General features: G+C 40.6%; 1 protein-coding gene across 2 annotated transcripts in view; it reads right to left on the reverse strand.

The window, feature by feature from the left end:
- The window catches only part of MID1 (midline 1), a 332705-nt gene that overhangs the window by 206949 nt on the left and 99685 nt on the right, over positions 1-26071 (reverse strand). Inside the window, exon 1 of one of the 2 annotated variants that reach the window (XM_037013448.2) lies at positions 219-741. The exons of the other annotated variant lie outside the window; for it this stretch is intronic. The gene's annotated coding sequence lies outside the window, so the exon portion shown is untranslated. Of the gene's footprint in view, positions 1-218; positions 742-26071 lie in introns of those variants that run through there. 2 annotated transcript variants of the gene reach the window in all.

Below are 26071 nucleotides of genomic sequence, written 5' to 3' on the forward strand. Positions count from 1 at the left end.
GTTGCTCCAGAGTGATGCTGATCAAGTTTGGGAAAAGTAAAATTACGCTATGGCCACCAGCCCTTTGTGCAGGAAACAGCGCCTGCCTCATACGTTAGGCAGAGACAATGCAGGATGTTCCCAGAATGGCTAACCAATTTCCCTTCCTTCCAAGCCCGGCTCTGCAATACGGCAATTAGAGTGGCGTCCCAGAGCAGAAGGAAGAAAATGAGCCTTACCAGTTATCTCCTGCACCCGGGTTTCCTAGAGTCCCTCCACCGAGGGCACCAGGAAGGCTGAAGGCTCCCTTCCCTCGGCTTGGTCTCTCCCCAGCAACCTCTCCCACGATATTCCTCACAAAGCACTCTCCTATCCTCTAATCCCCTCCCAAGGAGAAGCGGCACACCCCCCAAATGCCTTGTGCAGAAGCGCCTCTCCGGGGGAGCGAGGGGGGCGGGAGCTGGCTGGCCTTGCCGGGAGGAGGCCAGGCCCGGGAGAGGCATCCCGCGGCCTCCGCACGCCTCAGCCACACCGCACCAAGCGCCAGGCCCGGTGTGGGGGGCGGCTTCCTGGCAAGGCGCCTAGAGGTGCCTCCTGGTCTCTCCGTACCTTCCATCGCCAGCGGCATCTCTCAGCCTAAAACTTCATCTGAGGTCCAGACCCCTTCGTAGGCCCTCCCAGGCCACGAACAAGTTGTGCAGAAATCAGCTACAAGCTGCTCACATTTGCCTGGCACTTTAAGAGCTCTTGACAATTTATAGCAGCTGTTCGTTTTTTTTTTTATATTTTAAATTGAAGTATAATTGACATACAATATCACACTGGTTTCAGGTGTACAACACAGCGATCTGACAATTCTACACATGACCAAGTGTCCCCCCCACTGTAAGTAGAGTCACCATCTGTCACCATACAGGGTTATTACAATACTATTGGCTGTATTTCCTGTGTGTACTTTTCATCCCCGTGACTTTATGTTATAATTGGAATTTGTACCTCTTGCTCCCTTGTTTGTTTTTAATTTATCTCCAAACTGAAAATGAGTTGAAAACACCAAGAAAAGGCAGAATATCAAATATGAAAATGTGGATCTACATGTTCTATCAAAGATCCTGAAAATTACTGTTTCTAACAAAATTCATTTTTTAAAAAAGAAAAGTAAATTGCTAAGTTGTAAGGCATGACCTTCTTTAAAGCCTAAAGTTTACCTTCTCTTCCCAGAGGACAGGGTTCAACCTTGTATTTCACAACAATATTCATATCTTATAAATCCAAATCCCCTTCTAACTTGAGACAAACATCTTACATATATTTCAGACATGCTTTCGTCCATCTGGAATGCCCCCCTTTCTCTGCAAGGTTTTAAAAAGAAGACTCACCTTTCTATTATGTCATTTAAAACCCAGAATGAATAAATCAGAGAGGAGACAAGCAGATGGCACAGCTCTGTTTTGCACTGAGGGCTGTTTGCGTTGGAGCCCTTATTTCTAAGGAGATGCTGCTGAGCTTGTGGCTCTGCTTGGCAGCATGACATCTGGGCCTTTGAAACAAAACGAATCGACTTCACACCACCCGTTCTACTACATACTGACACTCCGAAATGTCCAAACTGGGGCAAGCCGCCTCTTTCCTTAGTGACCCTGCACAGAATCAGAGGTGACGGCTTGATGGATGAGTTTCCCGAGAGACAATGCAGTGTGTGACATCACCGTCTGTCTGTACCCCCCACCCCAGGCCGCCATCCAGTCTTCTCCTCCCTGGAAAGAAAATTGCCTCTGCTCGGTGACAAGGCCATCTCAATGGCAAAAAGGAGCCTGGGGTGCATAGCAAATGCTGTAACCTCTCTGTACTTCTTAGCTTCAATTTTCCGATCCCCTTTTGCCAGGGTGATGGAAGTAGGACAAGATATGAACGCACTCGGTGGAGAAGGCAGACAGGACAAAACCAAGGCACAGAACTTTGTGTTCCTCAAGTCTATCGCTGGACAACAAAACAATAAGCCCCAAAAGGAACCTCTGTTTGTTTTTTATACCACTTATTAAACACTTGCACAATGATCCTAATGTCTTTCTGTCACATGCCATTTAAGAGATTTTGCATTAAAATTAGATGTAAGCAACTCTAAAGATATTTCAAGTGTCTATATAAAGACTTTCCCATGTAACTGCAATGCATTTAACATCACCTTTTTCTAGATGATAAAAGATTTTCCTTTTTCTCATTATCAACTACTATACAGCTCTGAAATTAAGCTTGACCATTTTGCTCTATTCTGTGTCTTAGTTGTTCTCTGTGCCAGTACATGTGGCCAGTCCTAACATTTAAATTAATAGTTGGTAAATCCATTTGCACTTCCACCACAAACTCATCTACAAATAAAGCTCTCCCTCCATGACTTTCATCAGCACGTTTAATCCTTTCACCCACTTAAATTTCAGATGCTCTGCACCAAGAGAATGAAAAACCCAGAAGATACCTCTATCTGCACCTACACCTATTTATGTCACCTATATCTCTATCTGTGGCATCTATAGTTCTATCTCTAACTATTTATCTAGGAAAGATTGGTCAGTCTACCTACATAAAAATTAGTAACTTGTCTGGGAGAAAACAGCATTAGCCAAGTCAAAATAAATGATGAACTGGGACAAAGGGCCAATCTTTGTGTTTAACAAGGGCCTACACCCTGAAGGGAAAAACCTACTACCCAAAAGAAAAAGGGGCAAAGGCTGTGAAAGAGAGGAGACATATGTATATATACTTTGTCCTTAAACCTCTTCCTCACCTGCAGTAAAATAAATGTGAACTGAAACTACACGGTGATATCATTTCTTGCCTAAGAGAGTGGATGAAATCCAAAGGCGTAGCCCCAGACGCCATTGGTGAGGCTCTCAGGAAACAGAGGTAGGAGTACAAAATAACAGCCGCAAGTATGAAGGGGACTTGGCAGCAAGTGACAACACGTACACATGTGTGTGCCTTTCCATCCAGCAGTAGCACTTCCAGGCATCTACTCCACAGAGCCACCAGTATAAGCATAAAATGTCACAAGTTCAAGCCAAACAATGGAAACCCCACAAAGGCCCACAGTAGCTTAATCTGTAGCAGGTCTGCACAGCAAAGTCCTATGTGACCACGGAAAGGAATGTTACCTCTCTCGGCACTCCTCTGGATGGGTGTCCCAGTGAGAGAAACTGAGGGCAGACGACGGAGCGGGGTGAGAGAAATAAGGAAGGTGCAGCAACAGAGCTAAAGGCCTATGTAAGCCTGTACCTGCACTTGCAAAGAAAAGGAACTCTGGAAAGATAAAGAAGACTCTAATGAAAGAGTTTCTCGCAGGCAGAGCGAGTGAAGGGGACGGAAAGGGCAGAAACGGACGTGGGATTCCTCTGTGTTTACTCATCCTTTTACATCAGGGGTTTGCAAATCAAAAAGGCCCTCTGCCTATTTTTGTAAATAATGTTTTATTAGAACACAGCCACACCCATTCATGACGTATTGTCCCTGCTGCTTTCATGCTACAGTGGTAGACTGGGTGGTTGCAGTAAGGGGGCTGCATGGCCCCCAAAGCCAAAAATGTTTACTATTTGGCCCTTTACAGAAATATGTGCTGACCCCTACTCTGTGTGATGAGTTTTAGCATAAGGCAAGAGACAGTCTTCTGAAGATGGGGTAGATGTCCTTGGTTTCTACTTTAAAAGATGTTAAGTGGAGATCAGAATACTTGTGTTCAAGTCCTGGTTGTCTCTGAATGCTTAACTTCCCTGGACTTGTCATTCATTATCTACCAAGTGATGACTCTTTGGCATTGTTATAAGATTAAATAAAACAATGAAAACAACCATGGAAGCACCTCATAAACTCTAAGTTACTATACCAACCCAAGATATTATTATTAATATTATTATATTGGAAGGTGACAGGTAATACCCACATGTTATTAGTAAAGAGAAGTGATATTAGAACAGCCATAACACTTTACAAATTTGGAGCATTTAACATAAAAGCATTGCCTTTAAACTTATTTCCACTTAACATTTTTCAGTAATAATTATTTTGGCTGTGGTCACATGGTAATTCTCAGCTCTCATCTGCTCTCCAAAATCAGTCAAGCCATTGTGTCTGATCATCTGACACTATAAACTCAGAAGTAAAACCCTATTCAGGACAAGGCCTGCAGACTGCAGTAGAATTATTTGATCTTCAGAAAGCTCTAGAAATTTCTAGACTTGAGATTATCTTTAAATTCTAGCAGTTAAAATGCACCTAATAATCTTACTATGAAGTGTGGTATATTAAGTGATGAAGTGTATTTGGGACCCATCTGGGGATTACATGTGATAAATATGTAATTAGATTCTAGAAACTCGTACCGTCAAAACTCATGTTTGCATAATCATGTTTTCTTACATATTTGAATACATTATCTTTAACTTAAAAGCCAGAACTTCTTTTTGATCGAAATATTGGTGATTTTTCCAATATTCAATAATCTTTCCATTTTAGTTTTTAATTTCTGGTGAATGATTTTGCCAAAGTATTTCAAATTTAACTATTTCTAAACCATACATATCTGTGAGCCTGTAAACTACATAAAACTAAACTGTCCCAAGCTTGCATCTTAATCACTTAAAATAGGCATATCATTTGACCTGTATTTCTATTTTGGGGAAATTATATTGAAGAAATAATGCTGTACATACCATTGTGTTTAGAGGTATATATATATACAGGTGATGTTTACCTTAGCAGAACAACAACATCATCAAAACACTAGTAACAGTAGAAATGCCCAAAAGCAAGGAATTAGATACCAAAGCTGTGGTATGGTCATTCAAAAGAACATTGCTCTTCCTGTCATCTACTACTGTGTAACAAACTACCTGGAAACGTAATGGCTTAAAACAAGTCACATGCATTTTGCTGACAAATGTGTGATTTGGGGAGGGTTCAGTGTGAACAGCTACTGCTCTACTTGGCTTGAGGGCTGGAGGCTGAAGTCATCTGACTCACTCATCCCAGGGCTGGCAGTTGATACTGACTGTGCCTGAGCCCTTAGCTGGGGCTGTTGGCTAGAACATCTGCACAAAGCCTCTTCTATGTGGTATGGGCTTCCTCACAACACAGTGGCTGTGTTCCAAGGATGAGTGCCAAGAGAGGACTAGGCAGAAGCTGGATCACCATTTACAGTCTCTCTTGGAAGTCATATGGTATCACTTGTGGTGGACTGAGGTGGTCGTAGAATTTCACCCAGGTTCAGGGTAAGTGGACATAGATTATACCTCTTGGCGGGCATGATGACGTTCAGAAATTGAAGGAAGGAGGTTTGGTGAATGGAAAGGTTGCTGCTGCTGTTTTGGAAAGTACAATCTGTCATACTTCTGCAGCCATTAAAATGATATGGCAGATCCAAATTTTTTGACATGGAAGGACATTCAAATGATAGTGAATGCTGAGTTGACAGAGTAGCGAATATGGTGCCATTCAGTAGAAATAATATGGCGTGTGATAGACAATAAACATTTGTTGAATAAATCTTTGTACAGTACTGAATTATGTCTTGTGTCTGTGTCTATATTGAAAACATTCTAAAATATACTAAGTCAAAATGTGAACATTCATTATATTTCTATGATGGGATTGCAATTTAATTTTTTTAAGAGAGTGAGTTTATAATGTTCTTATAATGAACGTTCATAGAAAATTAAAAGGTATTTCAAATTGAACCTCAGGGGACAATAATCTGAGTTGATTGTCAGAAAGGTTGACCTAATTTTTTTTTTTTAGATAATTGAAAGCTAATTGGAATGCTCCCTGGTAAAGCACTTATTCCTTTTTCTGCTTGTTGGGAGAGTTTATTGTTTAGCTATCTGTAAGCATTTAATGGATGCATCTAAGGGATGTAAAAATAAGAAATTTCTTTTTCATTTGTAATTACAAAAGAGCACCAGCAACATAAAATAAAATTTAAAAAATAGAATATATATATACACATTATATTAAAATAATGATATATTGAATTATATATTAAAATAATACATTAAAAATAATGATATATAAAATATGCCATATCATTAAAATAAATATAATAATTTGCCTCCAAATTCATCGTGGGTGAGAATAATAACAATAAATTCACATTTTAATCACCAAAATATTAGGATGTAGTTAAATGGGGACCAGGGTATCAGAAAAGAAAAATTGTGGTGTGGGTGAATGCACTGTCACACTATCACGACCTTTTTCCTGAACATTAATATTTTTTAAAATGTATGAAAAATACAACTCAATTTCAAAATACAATACAATTTCAAAAGCAAAATTGTTAACTTCTTATACAGCAAATGCTTTGAAAATGCTGTATAACCCAGATGGAAAGAATGATACACAGACAAATTTGAATGTAGAATTTCCTCTTGTGGTAAGACAGCCATGGCCAGTATGTCCAGTATGGGGTACTGGATAAAGCCGGATTAAACAAACAATCTGATATAACAAAAGTAATTTGTGGACTCTCTTGTCCCCTCCTGGCGTGAGCTGGGAGCTCTGTCCTTTCACCTTATCTCTAAATAAAAGCCTGTACCTTGCTCTCCTAAAAAAAGTAATTTGTGTGGCACTAGAAGGAGAATATAGTTTTAGCCAAATTCATAAATTGGTTTAACAGTAATTTAGTAAACTTTGTTGTGTTTGTATTCAACTGTAGTCATTTCCTTTTACTTGACTCCAAATGAAATCTCTAGAACTTGATGCTAGAGCTCTTCTACCCTTGAAAGGTCATTCTTCTAACAGAATGCATGGATGAACTGAGCCCTCATTCACTAGAAATAAGAGATCCACTGTCAATGCTTAATGACAAAATCTTTAACATCCCGAATAAGCACAGTTCCTCTTGTTTCTGTAAGCTAGGGTCTCTGGGGCTCTTTGGAATTGGATCATTATTTACTTGAATCATGCACACACACGCATACACACATACATGTAGACCATTAATCCCCAAAGCCAATCATTCAATCATAAATTTAATCTCTCGCAAGCAAGTCTGCTAGGACAGGACGGGATGTGGGCTGCAGGAATGTGGAGCATCAAGGTCCAGGCTTTCTGGAAGGCCAAGGTATTCTCTGCAGAAGAGGAATTGTACTTCATCTTTCTAAAAAACTTTTTTTTTAAAGTTTGTGAGTTAATTGCTTTCAGTAATAAATGTTCAATGTAGAAAATTTGGATATCAAAAAATCTTTAAAAAATCGCCTATAATTCAAAAATGAAGTGATAACCACTAATAACAGTTTGATACCCATATTTATACATACATAGATAGATGATAGGTACAGATAACACTCAACTAGTTGAGTTCATACTGGATATGTATACCTTTTCACATCATGTCTCTTTTAAAGGGTCATTATTTTTAACCTTTAACAACATTATTGAGATGTAACTTATATACCATAAAATTCATCCATCTAGATGACTTTTAGAAAATTTATCAAGTTCTGCAACCACCTCTGAACAGCTGAGTACTTAGAAGGGTAAAAGAAAAAGATATTTTTCCTCTTCTTCAAGAGTATTTATATTTGGTTGATTCGGTCTACAAATATTTATCAAATGTCAATTATATGCCAGTCCACTGTCCTCAATGATGAATTCACATTAACACACAGCAAACGTAGACCTGCTCCTGCCTTCCCAGGGGATGTGGCCTATTGGGGAAGAAAAACACTAAGCTTGAGGGGATCGTGAAGTGAATGAGAACTATGGAATGGGAGGTACAGGTAGCATCAGAGCATGGGGTAGCAAAAGGTAAGCTGTACGGTTCTGGGGGCACCCACTTGCTGAAGACAAGGTAGCGGGGGACCTGGGGTGAGCATCATGATGAACTTTCCCTGCCTAGGATGAAAAATGCTGAGATATCAACAGTAGAGTAAGAACAGGAGGGCCCCCATCTGAAGGCTAAGATTCCATTTTAAAAAGCAGAGAGTTGAGAAGTAAAATTCCTAACATATTCTCTGGCAATCAGACAATACCGCAACAGCCTCCCTTAAGGCAGGGCAGGCAGTCTTAACTGGTACATCCCCACTGCGTGAGGGTAGCCACTATCTTGGAGAAAAATAGGATAAATAAATCCCTTGTGTTAGGTTTATTTAGCACAATTAGCTGGAGGCCTGATAATAAAGGAAAGGAGACATGGTGTCTCTCAGCAGAGATAAGCAGCTTGAGACCTCAAGTCTGGTGACCTGGACGAAACCGCCACTGTGCGAGCTGCTTTTAGTAGCCTGCCTGAAAATCTCCTTTCTTTGGGAAGTTCTCACAACATGATCTCACTCCATCCCGTGCTCCATGGCTCCCCCAAATCCTGGGGTGGTGGGGGCTAGTCCCCATGCTGTGCAGATCCAAGTGGACACAGGATGCCAGGGGACCCTGGCTTTAGGAGTTGGCAAGGGAATCTGCCCTAGGCCGAGAACTTTCTCTCTTTCCCTTGCACTTTCCTGGTCTCTGCTGCTTGCAAGGCAGCTGCCATTCCTTCAATGCTGCTCTTGCTTTACTGAATTCCTTCCTTACCTACACTCGTCTGACCTGTCTGAGAATTCTTTCTCGCCCAGAGTCAAGAACCTTCCCCGGTCCAGGTTGAGGTTTTTCCTGGTGCTTCCCCTAGTGAGCAGGGAGAGACTCAGACGCAGCTGCCTGGCAACAAAGACATTTGAGATTCACCTGGTGCAAAGCTTCCTGACTAAAAGGGTCTGAGTAGAAGCAGCAGCTCTTGGGAAATGCGGACGGCCATAACCCCCTTCAGGGTGGCTTCTACTTCTAGGAGAGAGACCAAGAGTAAACCTACCACCAGTCCCCTCTCCAGAGGGAGTTCCTCGGTCATGAAGAAGACAGAAAGACTATTGGTAGTGACCTAAGAAAACATTATCATAAACTTCTCGAATCTTTTATTTATTCTCCTAAAAATCCATTTGACTTGCTGAAGAAACCTGTTTGATCTTCCTATGGAAGTCTTTTCTCCCCATCCCGTCTCCCCTGCCCAGTCAGGCATATACGCTCTAGATTCTCACCGCCCCTTTGAGTTACTCATCGCCAAGCCCTTCTGGGTGTATGTGCATTGCACATACAAATAACCTCTGTCCATTCTCTTTGAAATCTGTCTTTTGTCAGTTTAAACTTGCAGGCCCCCAGTCACTAAACCTAAGCCAGGTACCACAGTTGTTTTTTTTCCAGAAGAATCAACACTGTGAAGAGTAGAGTAGGAATTAACCAGGTAGGGTGGGAGGGATGGCAGAGAGTGTTCCAGGGAGAGACTTGTACAAAGACCAAGAAATAAGAGAGAACAACCCTGAGGGTGACAGAATTAAAAGAAGCTCACCAAGGAAGGAATTTGAATTTTACCAGGGAGAATGAAAAAAATAGATGGAGTTGGAGAAATAGGCAGAGGCTACACTATGCTGTCCAGTGCGATCGCCGCCAGCATCATGTAACTATGGGTCACATGGAATGTAGCCAGTCTGACTGAGATGGGCCATACATGTAAAAGCACACACCAGAGTTCAAAAACTTAGTATGAAAAAAGAATGCAAAATATCTCATTAATAATTTAAAAAATATCCATTACATGTTAAAATGACAATAACTTGGATATATTGGGTTACATAAAGTTACATAAACTATATTATTACAATTAATTTTATTAATTTTTTTCTTCAATTTTGCAACCTGAAAATTTTTAATTATACATGCGGCTTGCATAATATTTCTCTTGGACAGAGCTGCTCTAGACCAGGGAGGTCTGGAAAGCTAGGTTAGGATTTGTTTGTGGGACAATCATGTATCCAAAAATAACTGTATCAACAATTTCACCCAACTGCATCTTACTTCATAATTGGGTTGCCTGGAACAAATAGGAGGCTAACCTTTGCCCATAATCAACCCAAGTGTTTTTTTGAAAACATTGTTTTAAGAAGTCATTACTAGGAGGGGATTGTGGGGTATCATGATTGGTGCACATGGTGTGTGTGGGGTCACAGGGAAAACAGTGTAGCTCAGAGAAGACAAATAGGGACTCTGTGGCATCTTACTATGATGGACAGTGACTGCAGTGGGGTATGGTGGGGGGACTCGATGATAAGGACGGATGTAATAACCATATTGTTTTTCTTGTGAAACCTTCGTAAGAGTGTTTATCAATGATACCTTAATAAAAAAAAAGTCATTACTAGAACAATTCTCATCTACCTTTACTCTTTTCACATTTGCTACCCTCTCCCTTCATTTCAAGAAACGTAGGGTGCTGGGACACTCCCGGGTTCCCAATATCCTTTAACCAATTTATAAAAGAATTGGGAGATTGGAGACTCAATTTACTTCGGAAATCTATCAGGTGGTTTTGCCTTTCAGTTACAAAAACCTGCTACTTCCTCCAAGAAATAGAAACAATGGATTAACAGGGTTACTCTCAGCAGGTGAAAATGCTGACTTTATTCTACAAAGGGACACAACGCCAGCTCTTAATGGCCCTTTAATGATCCATCCAAGGATCAACATTCAAAGGACTGGATCCCAGACACCTCGGGGGACATTCCCTGAACTCAAATGACAAGTCCAAACAAAACCAGAAGAAACGCTGAGAGAAACCAAAAGAATCTTGGAGCAGGGTCATTGGGGGATACGAATGGCCTCAGCAGTAGCTTTCAAAATAAGAAGAGAGAGGGACACTGTTTAGACAGGACTGCCCATGTCCACTCATCGCTGATAACTTACTCTTTTTTCCATGAAAAATCCACTTTGAGTCCAATAAAACAGAAAAGCTCAAATAACTTTGCCAATGATTCAGTGTGTTTGTTTAAAAACACACAAGACTCTTATGAATTGATGGAAGGCTTCAGTCTCTTTCTAAATATCTGGCATGGTGTCTGTGGGTATCCTGTGGTGGTGGTTTGTTTTCGGAGCTGTGTTTCGGAGGCAGGGGGCGGTGTGCACTGTGGACATGTGGTGTGCAGCGAGTCCAGCAGGCTTCCTCCATTATGGCACTACTGCCATTGGGGGTGGATCATTCTCTGCTGCGCGCTATTCTGTGCATTGCAGGATGTGTAGAAGCATCGTTGGGACTCTACTCACCAGACACCAGTAACGTGCCCCCACAGCCCAGTTGTAACAGCCAAAAACGTCTCCAGATTTTGCCAAAGGTCCCCTAGAGGGTAGAATCACCTTTCTCCTCTTAAGAACCACTGATGCGATTTCTTAAAATACAGAATTTACAGAGACATGAACTTCAAAATATGGATGTTTCAAGTGGATGTTCCCAGTTGTTACTTAACCCTAAATGCTGTGGTGCTTACTTTGATATGCGTGTTTCTAAGATCTTTCTAATAAGTTGGGCAATGATGGAGGGGCCATGTTTTCTATCAAGCTATGACCCTCAGTCTGGAAAAACCATTTACTGGGGAGGCTCTGGTCACACATTGATATATTCTGATGTGGTGAGTCCTGCCCCCATCCTCTGCAACCACCCAAAAGAAAGAGAAACAAGGTAGGTTCATAACACAAGCTGTGTTCACCCTTGAATGAAATAAAATGTAAACAGAAGCCCACCTTAGTTTTTCAAAAACAAATCTGATTTAAATACAGCTTATGTCTTGACAAGAACACAATTCTGAGTATACACATTAATAGTAAGGTAGACTGAATTTATATGGGTCTGCTCTTCTGAATGTTGTACTAACAGCAATTCAGAAAGGGTAATGGGGTGCCATTTAATAATGAAGGGATCAACATCCTCAGTCTCCCCACTTCTCACTTCTGCAGTCATATACCCATTGAAGGGGTTCAGAATATGCCATCAAAATATGCCACTTAGGCATAATGATTATTTGGAGCTGAAGGCAACTGAGAAACAGCAGACACAGAAACAGCTCTTTACCCTCCCCTCTCAGCCTAAAGGCAGGACATAAATTATCCTTTGTGAAGGTGTCCCCTCTCCATTCTCCCACACTGGGAAGAGCAGACGACTCTTATTACTGAAGGTGGCACTGACTGAAATCTGCTTCAACAAGTCTTACTCCAATAATCCTTATCTGCTGTTATTTTTCCCCATATATTTACCTTCTTACAATTTACTGTACCTACAAGTCTGAAACCCTTTTCTGTTGTCTTTCACTTCTTCACAAATTTATAGACCTTTGTTAAAATAGTATATAAGCCTCCAGGTAAGATGGCCTCTTTAGGGTTTTCAGTTCATTTATGTGAAGGTCCCTTTATGTTAAATAACTCTTTTTCTCCTGTTAATCTGTCTTTTGCCAGTTTGTTTGGCATAGTTGCTGCCACTGAATCTAAGAGGGTAGAGGAAAAAGCTTCTTCCCCTCCCTGACTGCATCTTGGCACCTTGAAGAGGTCCCCAGTGTGGACGTAGAATGGACCAAATCAACAGGTCATGCTGCAATTGTGCAAATATGTGGGACTGATGTCTCCTATCAGAAAAAACTTTACCAACACTTTTATGCCACCAGCTGGCCTTGCCAGTTTTGACCATTACTATATAAGTAAAACCCTGGACAACCCTCCCCCTAACCCCCTACAAAAAGTTCCCCTTTTGAGAAGCAGCTCCATTGCAAACTGAAGGCTGCAGCTTAGAACTCTGAGGCTCCAACTCATGTTGGACCCATCATTTGTTTTCTGTAGCAAACCCCTGTTTTGATGGGTGTGGCTGGTCTTTCCCCAGAGCAGTTCCCTACGTCTGCCCCTTCCTCCTGAAGAATTATGTTGTGCTTCTTGGCAATGCCACACTCAGTCTTTGTGAGGCAAATATATCTCTGGACATCACAGAGTCTGTTATTTAATTCAAGAGACCACAATATACTCTTTGACTGTTAAAGAACTGCCTAACCATAGCATCTTTTCTCTTAGCAGCCAGTTTTTAGATAGAGAATCGTATGTAGATTAGGTAAAGTGGCTAGCTCCATATTTTAATCAAGGTTTACTGTAATGTAGTTGAAAGGTAACTTCATCCTATGATGTAGCAAAAAACTGTTATAACTTTCCTTATATTTAATATATTTTATGTCTCATGGACTGTGGAAAGTATGAGTATTACAAATGGGATAAAAAGAACTTTTTAAAACTTCTTTGCATTCAGGAAAGTGGGATTTCAAATAATAGATTAAGGGACAAAATCCTACATAGTAGCAGGGCAAAGAAACAGGGAGGCAGCTTTGAGATATCTTAAGGAAAGACAGAATTAAAGGAGAATCACAAAATCTCAAGCATAATAGAAATTAGTCATGAGGATGAAAGTACAGCATAGAAAATATGGTCAATAGTTCAGTAACATCTTTCTATGTTGACTAACTACACTAGTTGGGGTGAGCATCTAATAATGTAGGTAACTTTTGAACTACTATATGGTATACTTGAAACAAATATAATATTGTATATCAACTATACTTCAACATAAGTTGACTAATTATTTGTAAAAAGGAAAATCAATATTTTTGGCTAAATGATTGAAAAAAACCCAAGTCACTGTTTCTCTATGATGATGAGAATGCTCTTTTCCAACATCAGTAGGAAAAATGAATTTGTAGACTTCAGCACTATTTTTTAATGCCATATACAAACATCTTTGAAATTACAAAGACAAAAAAAGACATTTCATTGGACAATAAAGAGTGATTTGCAAGCGTGAATACAAACCATTGAGAATGTGGTACTAAAAACTCCTTTTTTTTCTAAAAAAAAAAAAACTCCTTTTTTTAAAATATAAAACATAAAATCTTGAACAGGCAGACCATCAAGCTGGAAAAAGAAATTAGTATAACCTCACAGGCAAGAAGAAAAGCAAATACTCACTCTGAAGCAGCCACTATTGATGCAAGCAAAGGTTAGAGCAACAAGGGTATTTTCTAACAAAGTGTGAATCCCATTAGTGCCGAAGTGTTATCCCCTCCTTAGCCCTTACATCTCAGCCAGAACAGATTTAAGATTTTACTTCCATCTGCATCTCGAGGCTGGTAAATAGGACCCATGGAGACGCGCAAAAACGGTGAAGCCATTCAACAGTCATCTTCATCTTCCTGTAAGACTTTGACATACACACAATAGGCAGTGGCCAACGTCTTCCCAAACACCCCTTTAGCTTGCTTAGGTGGACAAAATAGGGAGCTGGCCTCCCCCAGTTTCCCAGCTTCCCCTGCAGCCCCCATTGTTTCTTCCCCAATACACAATGATAACCATGTTGTGATTGGTACCTCAGAAATGGAGCAATTGGAAAAGTTTCCTTGCAGAGCTCAGATTTTATACATACAGCAGCAGATAGAAAGTAAAACATCTGGAAGTTATCAGTGGCTTGCTTATTTGCGTGCCCAGTACCTAGGTGATATACTAACTTTAGTATTGTAGTCCAGTGGACATTGCCTGTGTATTACAGCAGCACATCTGCAAGGATCTGTAATCCAAATCCTTGTATTTGCTTTTTTCTGTTATCAAGATCTGCCCAGTACGTCTCCTAGGCCAGACTGTGTCATTGAGCAGAGCCAAATAAAACACAAAATGAAGTCACCTATTCTCATAAAGAAAAACCCAATGTAAGAAGAGCTCAGACCTTGGTAAAGATTTTCAACATGGTTGCAATTAAGTCATTTTCCAATTGTATAAGTAAATAACATTGACCACATGAAATATTCTGCCAGGAGTACCTAGCTACTATGGTTTTTTTAAATTAAAGGTGTAAAGCTTAAGTGTTCAAATTTGAAATTATTGAAACTTGGGTTTCTGCACTGAATGTGTGCAATGAATGTGTAGGATAATTATACCACTATGTGATTTACACAAAGAACATTTCCATCTCATGGAAAATCTTCCTGCTTCCCAACGGCATAAAGCTGTACCAACTTGCCAAGAATGAGGAAATAAAAAAATCCATTGGAAATAACATTCAGTTGTTCACATTAGCACTGAAGACGACTGTGGTTTAGAAATTTCCCCTTTTTTAATTACAGCAAGTAAACTATTTTGCCAACTCTCTTTGGGCAGCTCAATTTTCATCCTAGCTGACTGGCTTGAAAATGAAGCTGTCAAGAGTCCTAGGCTGAAATTGTTTTTCTGAAAAGAATGTTTATTATTGTATGTCTCCAAAAATTGTGGAGAATCTGTTTGAAAGATAAATCTTTTTTAAACTGAGTCTGATGCACAGTTTTGTTATTTAAAGTGAAGAAGATCCACTTCTTTTAAATAAAACTTCTGAAAAGTTCTTTTAAATAATTTAAAACATATATACATATATATAATCATACATCAAGATTTATTTTAATTATGTTATTGCTTTTAAATGTACACCATTTTCAGAATACATGAATAAATACCATTGTGTATGTTTGGAGGCAAACTTACATTTGCACCAATACAAATTATTTCTCAACATTCATTAACCACCAGAAAAGTTCATTTATAGTTATTAAAACTTCTATTGGACAGTTTACTCTCTTCTGCAGGTAATGAATGTCATGGACTGTATGTTTGTGTCTCCCAAAAATTCATATACTGAAGCCTTAACCCCTAGCTGTGTTTAAAGATAGGGCCTTTTTGGAGATAATCATGGTTAAGTGAGGTCATAAGGATGGGGCCCTGACCCAGTAGGATTAGTGTCCTTATACGAAGAGACACCAGGGAGCTTGCTCTCTCTGAGTGCATGCACTGAGGAAAGGCCACATGAGGACATGATGAGAAGGCAGTCTACAAGCCAGGCAGAGAGCTTTCACTAGAAACCAAATTGACTAGCACCTTGATCTTGGACTTCTCAGCTTTCCAGAACTGTGAGAAAGTAAATTTCTGTTAAGGCGCTCAGTCCACGGTATTTTGTTATGACAGCCCAAGCTGACAAATACAATGAACCACGCAATTTAGTGGCACAAATACATTTTAGTTGACAATTCATCATGACAGTAGGATTCTTGGAGTGAGCACAAAGTATACTGAGAATCAAGAAGGTAAGGTAAACAAAAATCACGTCATCAGCATTTTAATCTTTAAGTATTATTACCATTTCTTGCTAAAATGGTACAGTTTGCAATGTCCACACCATTAAATATGATATTTAGCTACCAGCATATATGGTCTCAGTAATTAACAGCAAAACATAAGGAGATAGTCATAAGTTCATTTTTTCTAGAGTCAGTTTTGTTAGCCATCAAAAACAATGTATAATACATCCTTTTTGCAACACGAAATAAAGGTGATGGACAATACACAAAATAAAACAAGATGTGGCCTAAGAATTTTAGAGATGTTTTGACTTCTCTCTTCCAATACGATTTTCTCATTTTCAAATAAGAAAGACAAAAAGTGGAAACAATATGTCTATCAACTTGTGATGAATAAAATGTGGTGTATCTATGCAATGGAATGTTATTCAACCATAAAAAGGACTGACCTACTGATACATACAGCAACATGGATGAATGTTGAAAACATTAGGCTGAGTGAAAGAGGCCAGTTACAAAGAACCGCATATTGTATGACTCCACTGATAGGAAATGGCTCCAAAGGGCAAATCTATAGACACAGGAAGTAGATTAGTCCTTGCCAGAGGCTGGGGGAGGGAACAGGGAGTTCCTGTCAGTGCGCAAATGGGGTCTTTACGGGTGACAGAAACGTTCAGAAACTGGATTGTGAAGAAGATTACACAACTCTGTAAATTTCCTAAATTTATTGAATTATACACATACAATGAGTGAATATTATGGTATGCAAATTATATGTCAATGAAGCTGTTTTATGAAAAATGAAGATAGAGAGGCTGTGAAATGCTGAGAAATGTACCCAAGGCTCCCCCCAACCCCAGCCTAAATTAAAACTCAGGCCAAACTTTGGTAGTATCATGAGGCCAAAACCTCAGAAGACTCAGATCTTCATTCAGATTCGTCAGAAGTTTAGACCGATTTGGACCTAGTCTACTAATGCACATTCTTCATCCTTCCATTTTTCAACAGGAAACTGAGTAAAGGGAAAAAAATACAGTGCGTGGTCTCTCTAACTTGGCCTTTGAGTTTTCATTCAGTAACTCTGGCCTATGTAACATCAATTTCTTTCTGAATTACCATAAACTTTTTTTTTAACAGGTGGCAAAATTGGGAGGAGAGTCTCCTGTTAGATAATTGATACAGAGAGCTTATTATTTTTTATAAATGATGTACTGTACATTCTTTTTGGATCTAAGGCTGAGTAGTTTGTGGAGTGCCTAGGCTTTTCAAATATCCATGATGACCAGCAGGAAAACCAATGCCACTTGCGGTTTCTTTTTTTATGTGCAATGGGACCAAGTTGCTTATAGTGTGCTCTCCCCCCTCCCGTGTGCACACGTGCACACACACACCACCTTGCACCGACTTCTGCCTTCATACCTCGGCTGGCCCTTCTGCCCTGAGTGCTGTAAGCACCCGTGCCTGACCTCACTTTCCTCCCCCTTTCTGGGGAAGTCCGCCTTCCAGCTTCAGGCGTGCTGTTCCTTCTTTGGATCTCCTGCTCCTCTTTCTCACCAGCAACCTTGCTCTTGTTCCTCGGGGCGCAGTGAGCAGCCTCCTTTGGGGTTGCCTTTCTCTAGCCGCCACTCGCCGTAGGCTGTCATCAGAGCAGCGGCTCTGCCTCTGGACTGGGCAGCTCAGGGCTAAAGTCTAGTCATGTGTATCCTTGGGGTCCGGGAGAGAGCTTAACACGCAGTTGGTGTTCAGTAAACGTCACAAAGGGTGGAAAGAAAGAAGGGAAGGGGAAGAGGAGGAAAGGCAACAGGAGGCAGGAAGGAAGGGAGGGCAGACTGCGAGGGCGGTCAGAGTGCATGGAGAAGGCCGTCTTCAGAATTCCCTCCGATTCGAGCACCTACTTGTTGTTGCAGTTTAGCTCACTAAGCAGACAAGAAAATACCAGGTCACTCTGACCTTTCCAGCTCAACCTTTACTCCTCCCATGGCCACTACTGGCCTTCACCTCGGGACTAATGACTTGGAGGGAGAGAGAGTCCCACCTGGGAAATCCCTGTCGCACCCAAGGGAATCTAGTTTCCCCAAGATTTGGCCTGTCTGCTGACTCTGCAAATGCTTCAGAATCTTCCCAACTTATGCAGTGAAAGAGCTCTGAGGTTTGCAACTGGGAGATGGTTGTCTGGGTCTGTGAGGGCGTGGCGGGCAGGGAAAAGGGAGTTTGGACTCTTCGGGCCCATCCCAAGTTTAGCCCAGTTTCCCTAGATCCTAAGGGACAACCTCAGCAGGGTGGGGAATCATGGTCAGTGGTATAATGGTGATAGTAATTTAGAGTCCCTACTACAGGTTAGGTAAAGGTTTCACATACCTTACCTCATTGGGTCACCCAGAATCAACAAGTTTTGGCACAACCTTTCCAATCATAAAGATGAAGACGCAGATTCAAGTAGGAGATGTAACCTGCCCAATGTAATAGATGCACCAAGTGATACTTCGGAACCGTCTTCCCCCAGACGTCAGCTCCCTCTCCCACTTCCCTTTAGGGCTTCTCGATTGTCCCCTTTCCATGAGGCCTTCCCTGGAGTCCTAACTTAAAATATCAGCCTCCTCCAAACCCCTTCCTTCTTCTATTTTCCTTCACTACACTGACCACCTTCTAATCATTACGGGGCAGGCACGTTTATTTTTAACATTCCCTTCCTCAAGATATAAATTCCACCAGGACAGTCATTTTTCTCTTCCTTCTGTTGAGCACTCTATCCCGGGCACCTACACTGCTGCTTGGCATACATAAAATTCTCATTAATATCTGTTGAATAAATGAACAATTCAACAAGGACTCTGATGCCTAGGTCTGTGCCTTCTCAACTCTCTTTCCAAAAGATATGACACCATTTTACATTCAACTTGTTCATTCTATTTTCTGGCTACCAGTCTCAACTGTTACGTTTAAGTGTCCTACAAAGTTTACTAAAGAGTGGTGCCTTCAGAACATTAAATGTGCAGAAAACTTAATACTGTAAAAATAATTTTTAAAACTTGACATAACATTAAATGTTATATATGCATGTGTGTTATCAAACATCAATTTTCCTTTTTCTGAGCTAGAAATGTGATACACCTAATCTAACTAAAAGGAATACTCCTCTCTCTATATAATTATATATATTAAGAGTTAACTCCATTGAAAAATGATGTGCTTGTTTATTGATAATTACATCTCTATTTTTGGCACAATGATCAGGCACCCTCAGTGTCTGGACTGAATGTAAGTAAAGAGGTCTCTGATGGGTAGAAATAGAAGTTTTGCCAAATGTAGCTGCTTCTAAAGTATGTTTCCATGAGATGCCCACTGCTAAGGATGTTATGAGACCAAGAAAGTTTGCCTTCATAAAGTCTCTGAGCAGTCCTGCGTATAGACACCTGTATCCCTTTGTTCGAGGGCTTCATCCATTTATGTGATCACGGCCCCAGTGTGTGGACATCTGGAGTAACTCACTTGGTTAGGGACAATTACTTAGAATTCCTTTATTCTGTCCTACACCAAATACCCCAGCCATTCTCTCCTTTGAGGGAGGAAGGGAGAAGATTACAGGAGAGAAGAGAAGAGAGGGGAGGGAGGGGGAAGAAGAGCTTAAAATAAGATAAACCTTGTTCTAATGATTTCTTCTTTCCCTTTGGAGGGTTCAAAATAGTTTCTTTTCTTTTAAAATCTGTTCATAAAGACTAAATGCCAGGTTCATTTCATTTCCAAGGTCTGTTGAAGGGGGATGAGATTGATCTTAATATAAATCACTAAAGCAAATCTATTGCCAAAACATCTCTTAAATACATTTTGGAGAGCTGTTACAGTACAATTTTTGTTGCTAGACCAGTTACTGCCTGTCGCACCGAAACCAGTGGTGATGGTTTCATACGAAAGATGTAAGTGCACGCTTCAAAAGCAGTGCCTATCGGGATACTTAGCTGAACCCTTTCTCTACCCTGGGCCTCGTCCATTAGCACAGTAACCTTTCTGCCTGTCACCTCACTTTCTGAAGTGGCTACAAAGTCTTTCCTGTTTCTACTTTAGTTCTACTTTATTGTGACATTTTAGAGGTACATTTAGCTCTAAGCTTGACTTATCTCATTAGCAGGTTGAAGTTGTCCTATGAATTGTTCGCTAAAGGAGAACAGCCCAGTGAGAGCGCAGGGACCGCTGCCTTGCTGCTGGCCCGGTGCTTGTTGGAGACGCATCTAAGGGGCCGGCCACACTCCCAGGGACCTCCCACCACTCCCCTCACCAGGAGCTCTGCCTCTCCAGCCTTTAGGAGCCCCAGAACCTTCTAAAGGTGGTTGTGGTTTGCTTTTGTGAAGCCAGCAAAGCTCTGCCAAGCTGACCCAGCATGTGAATATCAATAGAAGTTACAAAGCAATCCAAATGCCATTGTACTGACAAATCCTACTGAAAAAAGAGATGAGAAATAACAAACTCGAAGAATGAGAGAAAGGAAGAAAAAAGAGAAAAATCATAATCACCTAGTCTCTTTTCTTCTATGACTTTCTTTTCTTTTTGAGTTTTGAAACATTATTAAATTTAATTTGCTAAACCCCGTTAAGCATTAGATGGATGTTGGATAAGCTTTAACAGGAAATTTGAGACTTTATTAAATCCCCTTGTTATTATGAAGTCACTGAAGGTTTTACAGCACTCTGGGGTGACTCCTTTGCATCTTAAAAATGGAAACAACTATGAAAACTGTATCTAGGTGAGTAAACTTGGTTTCTGCCAGGCAGTATAGCTGGGTTTACTGTGAGGAACCTATACTACCTTTGGCAGGGGCACTCAGTCAGGTATTACCATGAAAGAAACAGTGTAGTGCATGTTTATAAGCAGCCTAGAATCCTGTAGAGAAAATAGGGCATGCACAACATTACAGAAGAATATAGGTGTTTCTCCTTTCTAGTAAATCTGATATTTGCAACTTTGTCAAGAAATGGTGCAACATTAAATGGACCAGCAATTTTCCAACCTCAGTGTGTTGGCCAGAGTACATCATATGTTAGCTGCAAGCTCTGGGAAGTGGACTATTACCACCTACCTCAATAAACATTGTCAATACCACATAAAAGGAGCTTTGTAAAGCCGAAAGGGATCACCTTCACACCTTTTGATTTTTACAGAAGATGGTGAAGCTGCAGGAGTTTTGCAAAGAAGCCAGTGTGTTGTAATGGAGAGAATCAGGCCGTTGGGGCCCTATGATCCTCACATTGCTTGTGCTTCTCAATAGCTGTGTGATCTTGGGCAGGTTGCCTGACATCTCTAAATCCTAGTTTCCTCTTCTGTGAAATGGAAACAAAAAGTCCTACTCCCTTGATGTCATCAAGAAGATGAAATGAGATGATGTGCATCCTTAACTCTGTACCTGGCACATGATAAAAGCCCAAAGAACAGGGTTCCTTTCCTCTTAGTAATAATACACCTAATCTTTATTGAGGGCACCTCAGTCATTATACTCACTGAGCGTTCTTTGTTCTTCATCTCATTTAATCACAACTCTGTGAAGCTGACGTTGTTAGTTTATCTAGTGCCAACCCAATTTATAGATAAGGAGACTGAGACCTAGAAACATGGAGTGACTTGCTCAAGAATACATTCCTGCTGAGCAACAGAGCTAAGGTCTTACTGCACGTCCTGCTTTACCAATGAGCCAAGTGTGGCCGCACCAGCTGATTTGCTGATTGGAGGGTCAGAGTCCAGTTTTCATGAATAAATAGTACTAAACACTTACTGTTTCTGGCACTTGACAAATTGCTGACGATGCAATGATGAGTCAGTCTAGCATGGCCCCGACCCTCATGGAGCTCGCGACCTAGCCCAGGGGTTTTTGCTTTCACGGCTGTGGGCATTTGGAGCCCGGCAGATGTCTCCTGCAGGGGGCTGTCCTGTGCACTGTAGGATGTTGGGGCACATCCCTGGCCTCCATCCCCTAGATGCCAGGAGCACCCCCTGCCTAAGTTGTGACGACCAAGTATGTCTCCAGACACTGGCAAATCTCTTCAGGGGAGGAAATCGCCTTGGATGGGAACCACTGCTCTTGTGAGTACAACCTGAAGCGTCTTGTGCGTAAAGTTAGGGAACTCCCGCTCAGCCAGGGGCTCTTCTAAGGTACACAGCTTCTCTTTAAGGAAACAAAAAACCCGAATCATGTGCCATAATGTAGAGCCTGACTGTACCACTGCACAGAAAGGTTTCACATTATTCTATTGAAAGATGTCTTGGTGGAACTCTCTCTGGTTTGGAAAAGGAAGTCAATCAAATTTGCTGTATAGAAATATGACTTTTAGTCAACATATCTGAAACAGGTATACCAAAACTTACTATGCTTTCAAAAGTAATACAGAAGGGATATAAAGACATAGTGACATATAGTTGGGGCTGATTATAGTTCTATAACTGGGTAGGTGAGGAAAGCGTGGAATTTGGGGAGGCAGAGCAAGGGTAGCTCGGGCCAACAGTTCCAGGTTCAGCATGGTATTTTCAGGCCACTGGTGGTATTAGTCCTAGTAGAGAACTGTTGCAATCAGAAATCACACAACAGGCCCACACAGACAGTCCTGGTCTCTCAGGCTTCTGGGATGCTCCTCCCCACACTGAGACTCGGACCCAGGCTTCGACAACTTATGCCTCTGCTTTCCTTTAGGTATTTGGAGTTTTCACCTTCACCACTTAAAGGGGGGAGAGAGAGTGGGGGGATTGCAATAGAGGCTTTTCCAGACAGTGACCAGAATTTTGATGTTCCACTGATAAGAACTCAGTTACATGGCTCCTGCTAACTACAAGGGAGGCTAAGACATGGAGTCCAGCTACATGTCCAGGAGGGAAAGGAGAAGTGTGTGAACATATAGCCAGACTTTGCCGATATGGTCAAAGTCATTCTCTTTCTCCAAGAGCCATATATTGTCTAACTGTCTGGTTTATAAAGTCAGGATACTGTGTACTTTGTAAAGATTTGGTGAGGACTAATGGAAGATGTGTAAACTACATTCTTCCCAAAGACTTTGTGCTGTGTATGTCTATGGTGTCTGGAGAATGCTAATTTACAGCTCCATTATGAACAGACACATTCTTAATCTCTGGCAGGCATCTTGATGTGGTCAATCAGTTATCATTTCATTAAGAAAAGGTGAATGTGCTATGCAGTACAAGTTTATGTCCCCCAACAATGGTGTAATATTTTCTTTTGCTCTCAATGTGTGAATTATTAAAAATAAGCTAGCTACAATGTCATCATTTTTGATTACATCAAAAATGAAGGCAGACACAGGACTGCTTCCAATCTGTGAAGTTATTTAGCATTTAATATACCCTTTGGGAAATCAATATGGTTTGGGGGAGATTTATATACCACCAGTCAAGTGTGGTTTAAATAAAGGCACTGTATTGCTAGAGCTATGGGAATGAATCTTTCAATGTCAAGACCTTACTAGTGAATAAAGGGATATAATCATAAGTCAGCTAACAGGAAAATGGTTAGCAGAAATTATCTGGTCATTTTACTGATATAGATGAATAAATTATGTTTTTCTAATATTTATTCAAATCATAAAAATGAACACCTGGGCATTCTGTGCCAAGATATTAACATTCATTAGCTATTTAAAATGCATATTCTATGAAATGAATTTTATTTTACGGGAGTGAAATGTGGGCTGGTGGCTCAGACATGGATGAAAAAAGTCATGTCTCTTTAACCAATTAGATAAAAAAAGAAGTAATTGAGTGGCATCAAAATAATTCCCACACGTAGGTAGTCAGGGTGCATTCTGCATAATTTGGGATAGAAATTGGTTCCTTCTAGGCTTGATGGAGGTTTGTCACAAAGGCGGCTAGTTAACAAGGAGAAAAAAAAATTAAGAGAAACTAGGGTCTCTGAGCTAAAGCACACATCAGTTAATTTCTCCTTAGGCCACTTGACTCCTATTAGAGAGAAAACAGGAATTCCTGGGAAAAAGCAAAAGAAAGTACAGTGAAAGGGACTGACTTCTCCAGGGTCATCCTGGGGGTGTTGGGAGAGTGAGAAGCTGCAAGCCTCACTTTGAACAGAGGGCCAAACACTGGCTTTGCTTTTCTCCACTTAGTTATTTCTCAGACAACAGGCATGCCCTGCTTGGAGTAAACTGAACATAGAACCAGACGGATAAATTCATTGTTGTTGTTAAATTTACAAAGAGATTCCACACTTTACCCTGACATTCACTATAAAATGTATTTAAATAAAATGCATTTAAATTTCCCTGGAGCCAATGAAAAACATTGTGGCTTAATAAAAATTATTTTCACATATTTCGTTTGAATACTATGAAATTGTCAATATCCAACCATTTTTGACTGGCAAATGTCAATTTCTTCAGGTTAAGCTTTCTAGGAACATATCCTTTGTATAAAGTAAGTATGTCCTGCTGAGAAACCCTGCAATAAATTGGATGGGGAAACAACTGGAGTGAAATAATTCAAAGGGTATTATCTTGAGGGAACTCAAAATCACCACTATTATGACCTCCAACACTCTTAGATGTGAGTTTTTAACTTAAAAACTGACATTGCCCAACAATTAGGTGATAGATCGTGCCAACGTGCAACAAGCAAACGTGCAACAAAGCAAAAAGCCAAATCATAGATCAGTCACGGGCTTCACAAAGGAAAAGCCATTGTGGGCTGATGGTATCCTTTTCCACTATTAGAAGGATCCTGTGTGCGCAGCTGCAGGTTTGATATCAGAGAGTTCCAAGTCTTTTAACATCTGGGAGAGACAAACAGCAGGCTTCAGGCGGATTGCGGGTTGCGTGAGTTTTGCCCTTTCTGGCTCATTTGCCTCAGAAAGAATTTGTTGATTTGACAAGTTTCTGAAGGTGGAGGAAAATTATTTGAGTGAAGGCAGCCAGAGGCAGTTAGCAAATTCTGAGCACCATCATAGTTATCACCCACCAAAATTTAAGCTCGAGTCTAAATTTATACAAGTGGATTCACTTACATGGTACAGAATTCACGTGTTATTTATTAACGATCTCTGGGTCCTTCTGAATCCTGTACGTTTTTGGATGGCATGACATTTTGGAAGCTGTAATCCTCTTGTGACGGGTTATAAGAGCTCCGTAACAGCTTCTTATTTTGGCTGACTTAGTGTACTCATCTTTTGCTGCAATGAGGATTTTGATTCAAAAGACAAACTTCAGGAAAGGAAGTGAAGAAGTCAGCAAGTCTGGAGAAGGGTGGAGGAGGGAGTGTGTGTGGGATGTGGGGAGAGAGGGAGACAGCAGATCCTTCCTTTCTTTTTCTTTAAGTGATTATTCACTTCTAAATGAGACAGCTCAATATAACTGTCCCGAATTTATGGGTCTAACCATTAGGGAAGATTCTTTCTGGATTCCTCAGGGAAAGAAGCTACCTGGCGGTCCAATCTTCACCATCAATTGTTATTACAGGTGTGGGAGCTCATCACTGGCAATGAGAGAATTCCTAAGGCAGGAAATTCAGGTGGGGTTCCCTGATGGGGTGCTCAGGAGGCAGCCAAGGCTGTATGCTAACAAAGGGTCTAGGTTGCTTCCAGAGCTAGTATTTTCTGCTGGACAGTTTAGAAGAATACAGTAGTCTATTATTTGTGTCTCAGTGGAAATGCATGACAAATTTCTGTGTTCATCGACTTTATTTCGCCCAGAATCTGTACTAAGATAACAAACAGCCAAATGTTTTCTCTTTTAGAGTGTTAAATTTATATTGTATTGTACTAATTAATGTTACATAAATTACATAATCATGTAGTTGCTAAGTTACCTAAATTAATATGTATATAAGTTATTGGGCAACAATTACGTCTTTAGAACAAAAACCTGTGTACAGTGAAATGTCGTATCTAACAAATGCATGAGTCCCTTATGAACCAGGTAGTGATCAGGATAAATGGATGAGGGGGATACACACTGAATGCTTTTTCTTTTTTTAAAATTACTCAAGTAATTCATGGTGATTGTTGAACTATTAGAAAATCCAGGGGAGTGAATCAACACAACTTATGAGCTAGCCCACCTTCCAAAGTCAGCCACCGGAAGCAATTTATTGTGTAAACTTCCAGAGCTTTTCCCATGTAAATATGGCAT

This window comes from Manis javanica, chromosome X, assembly GCF_040802235.1.
Source record: "Manis javanica isolate MJ-LG chromosome X, MJ_LKY, whole genome shotgun sequence".
Taxonomy (NCBI): domain Eukaryota; kingdom Metazoa; phylum Chordata; class Mammalia; order Pholidota; family Manidae; genus Manis; species Manis javanica.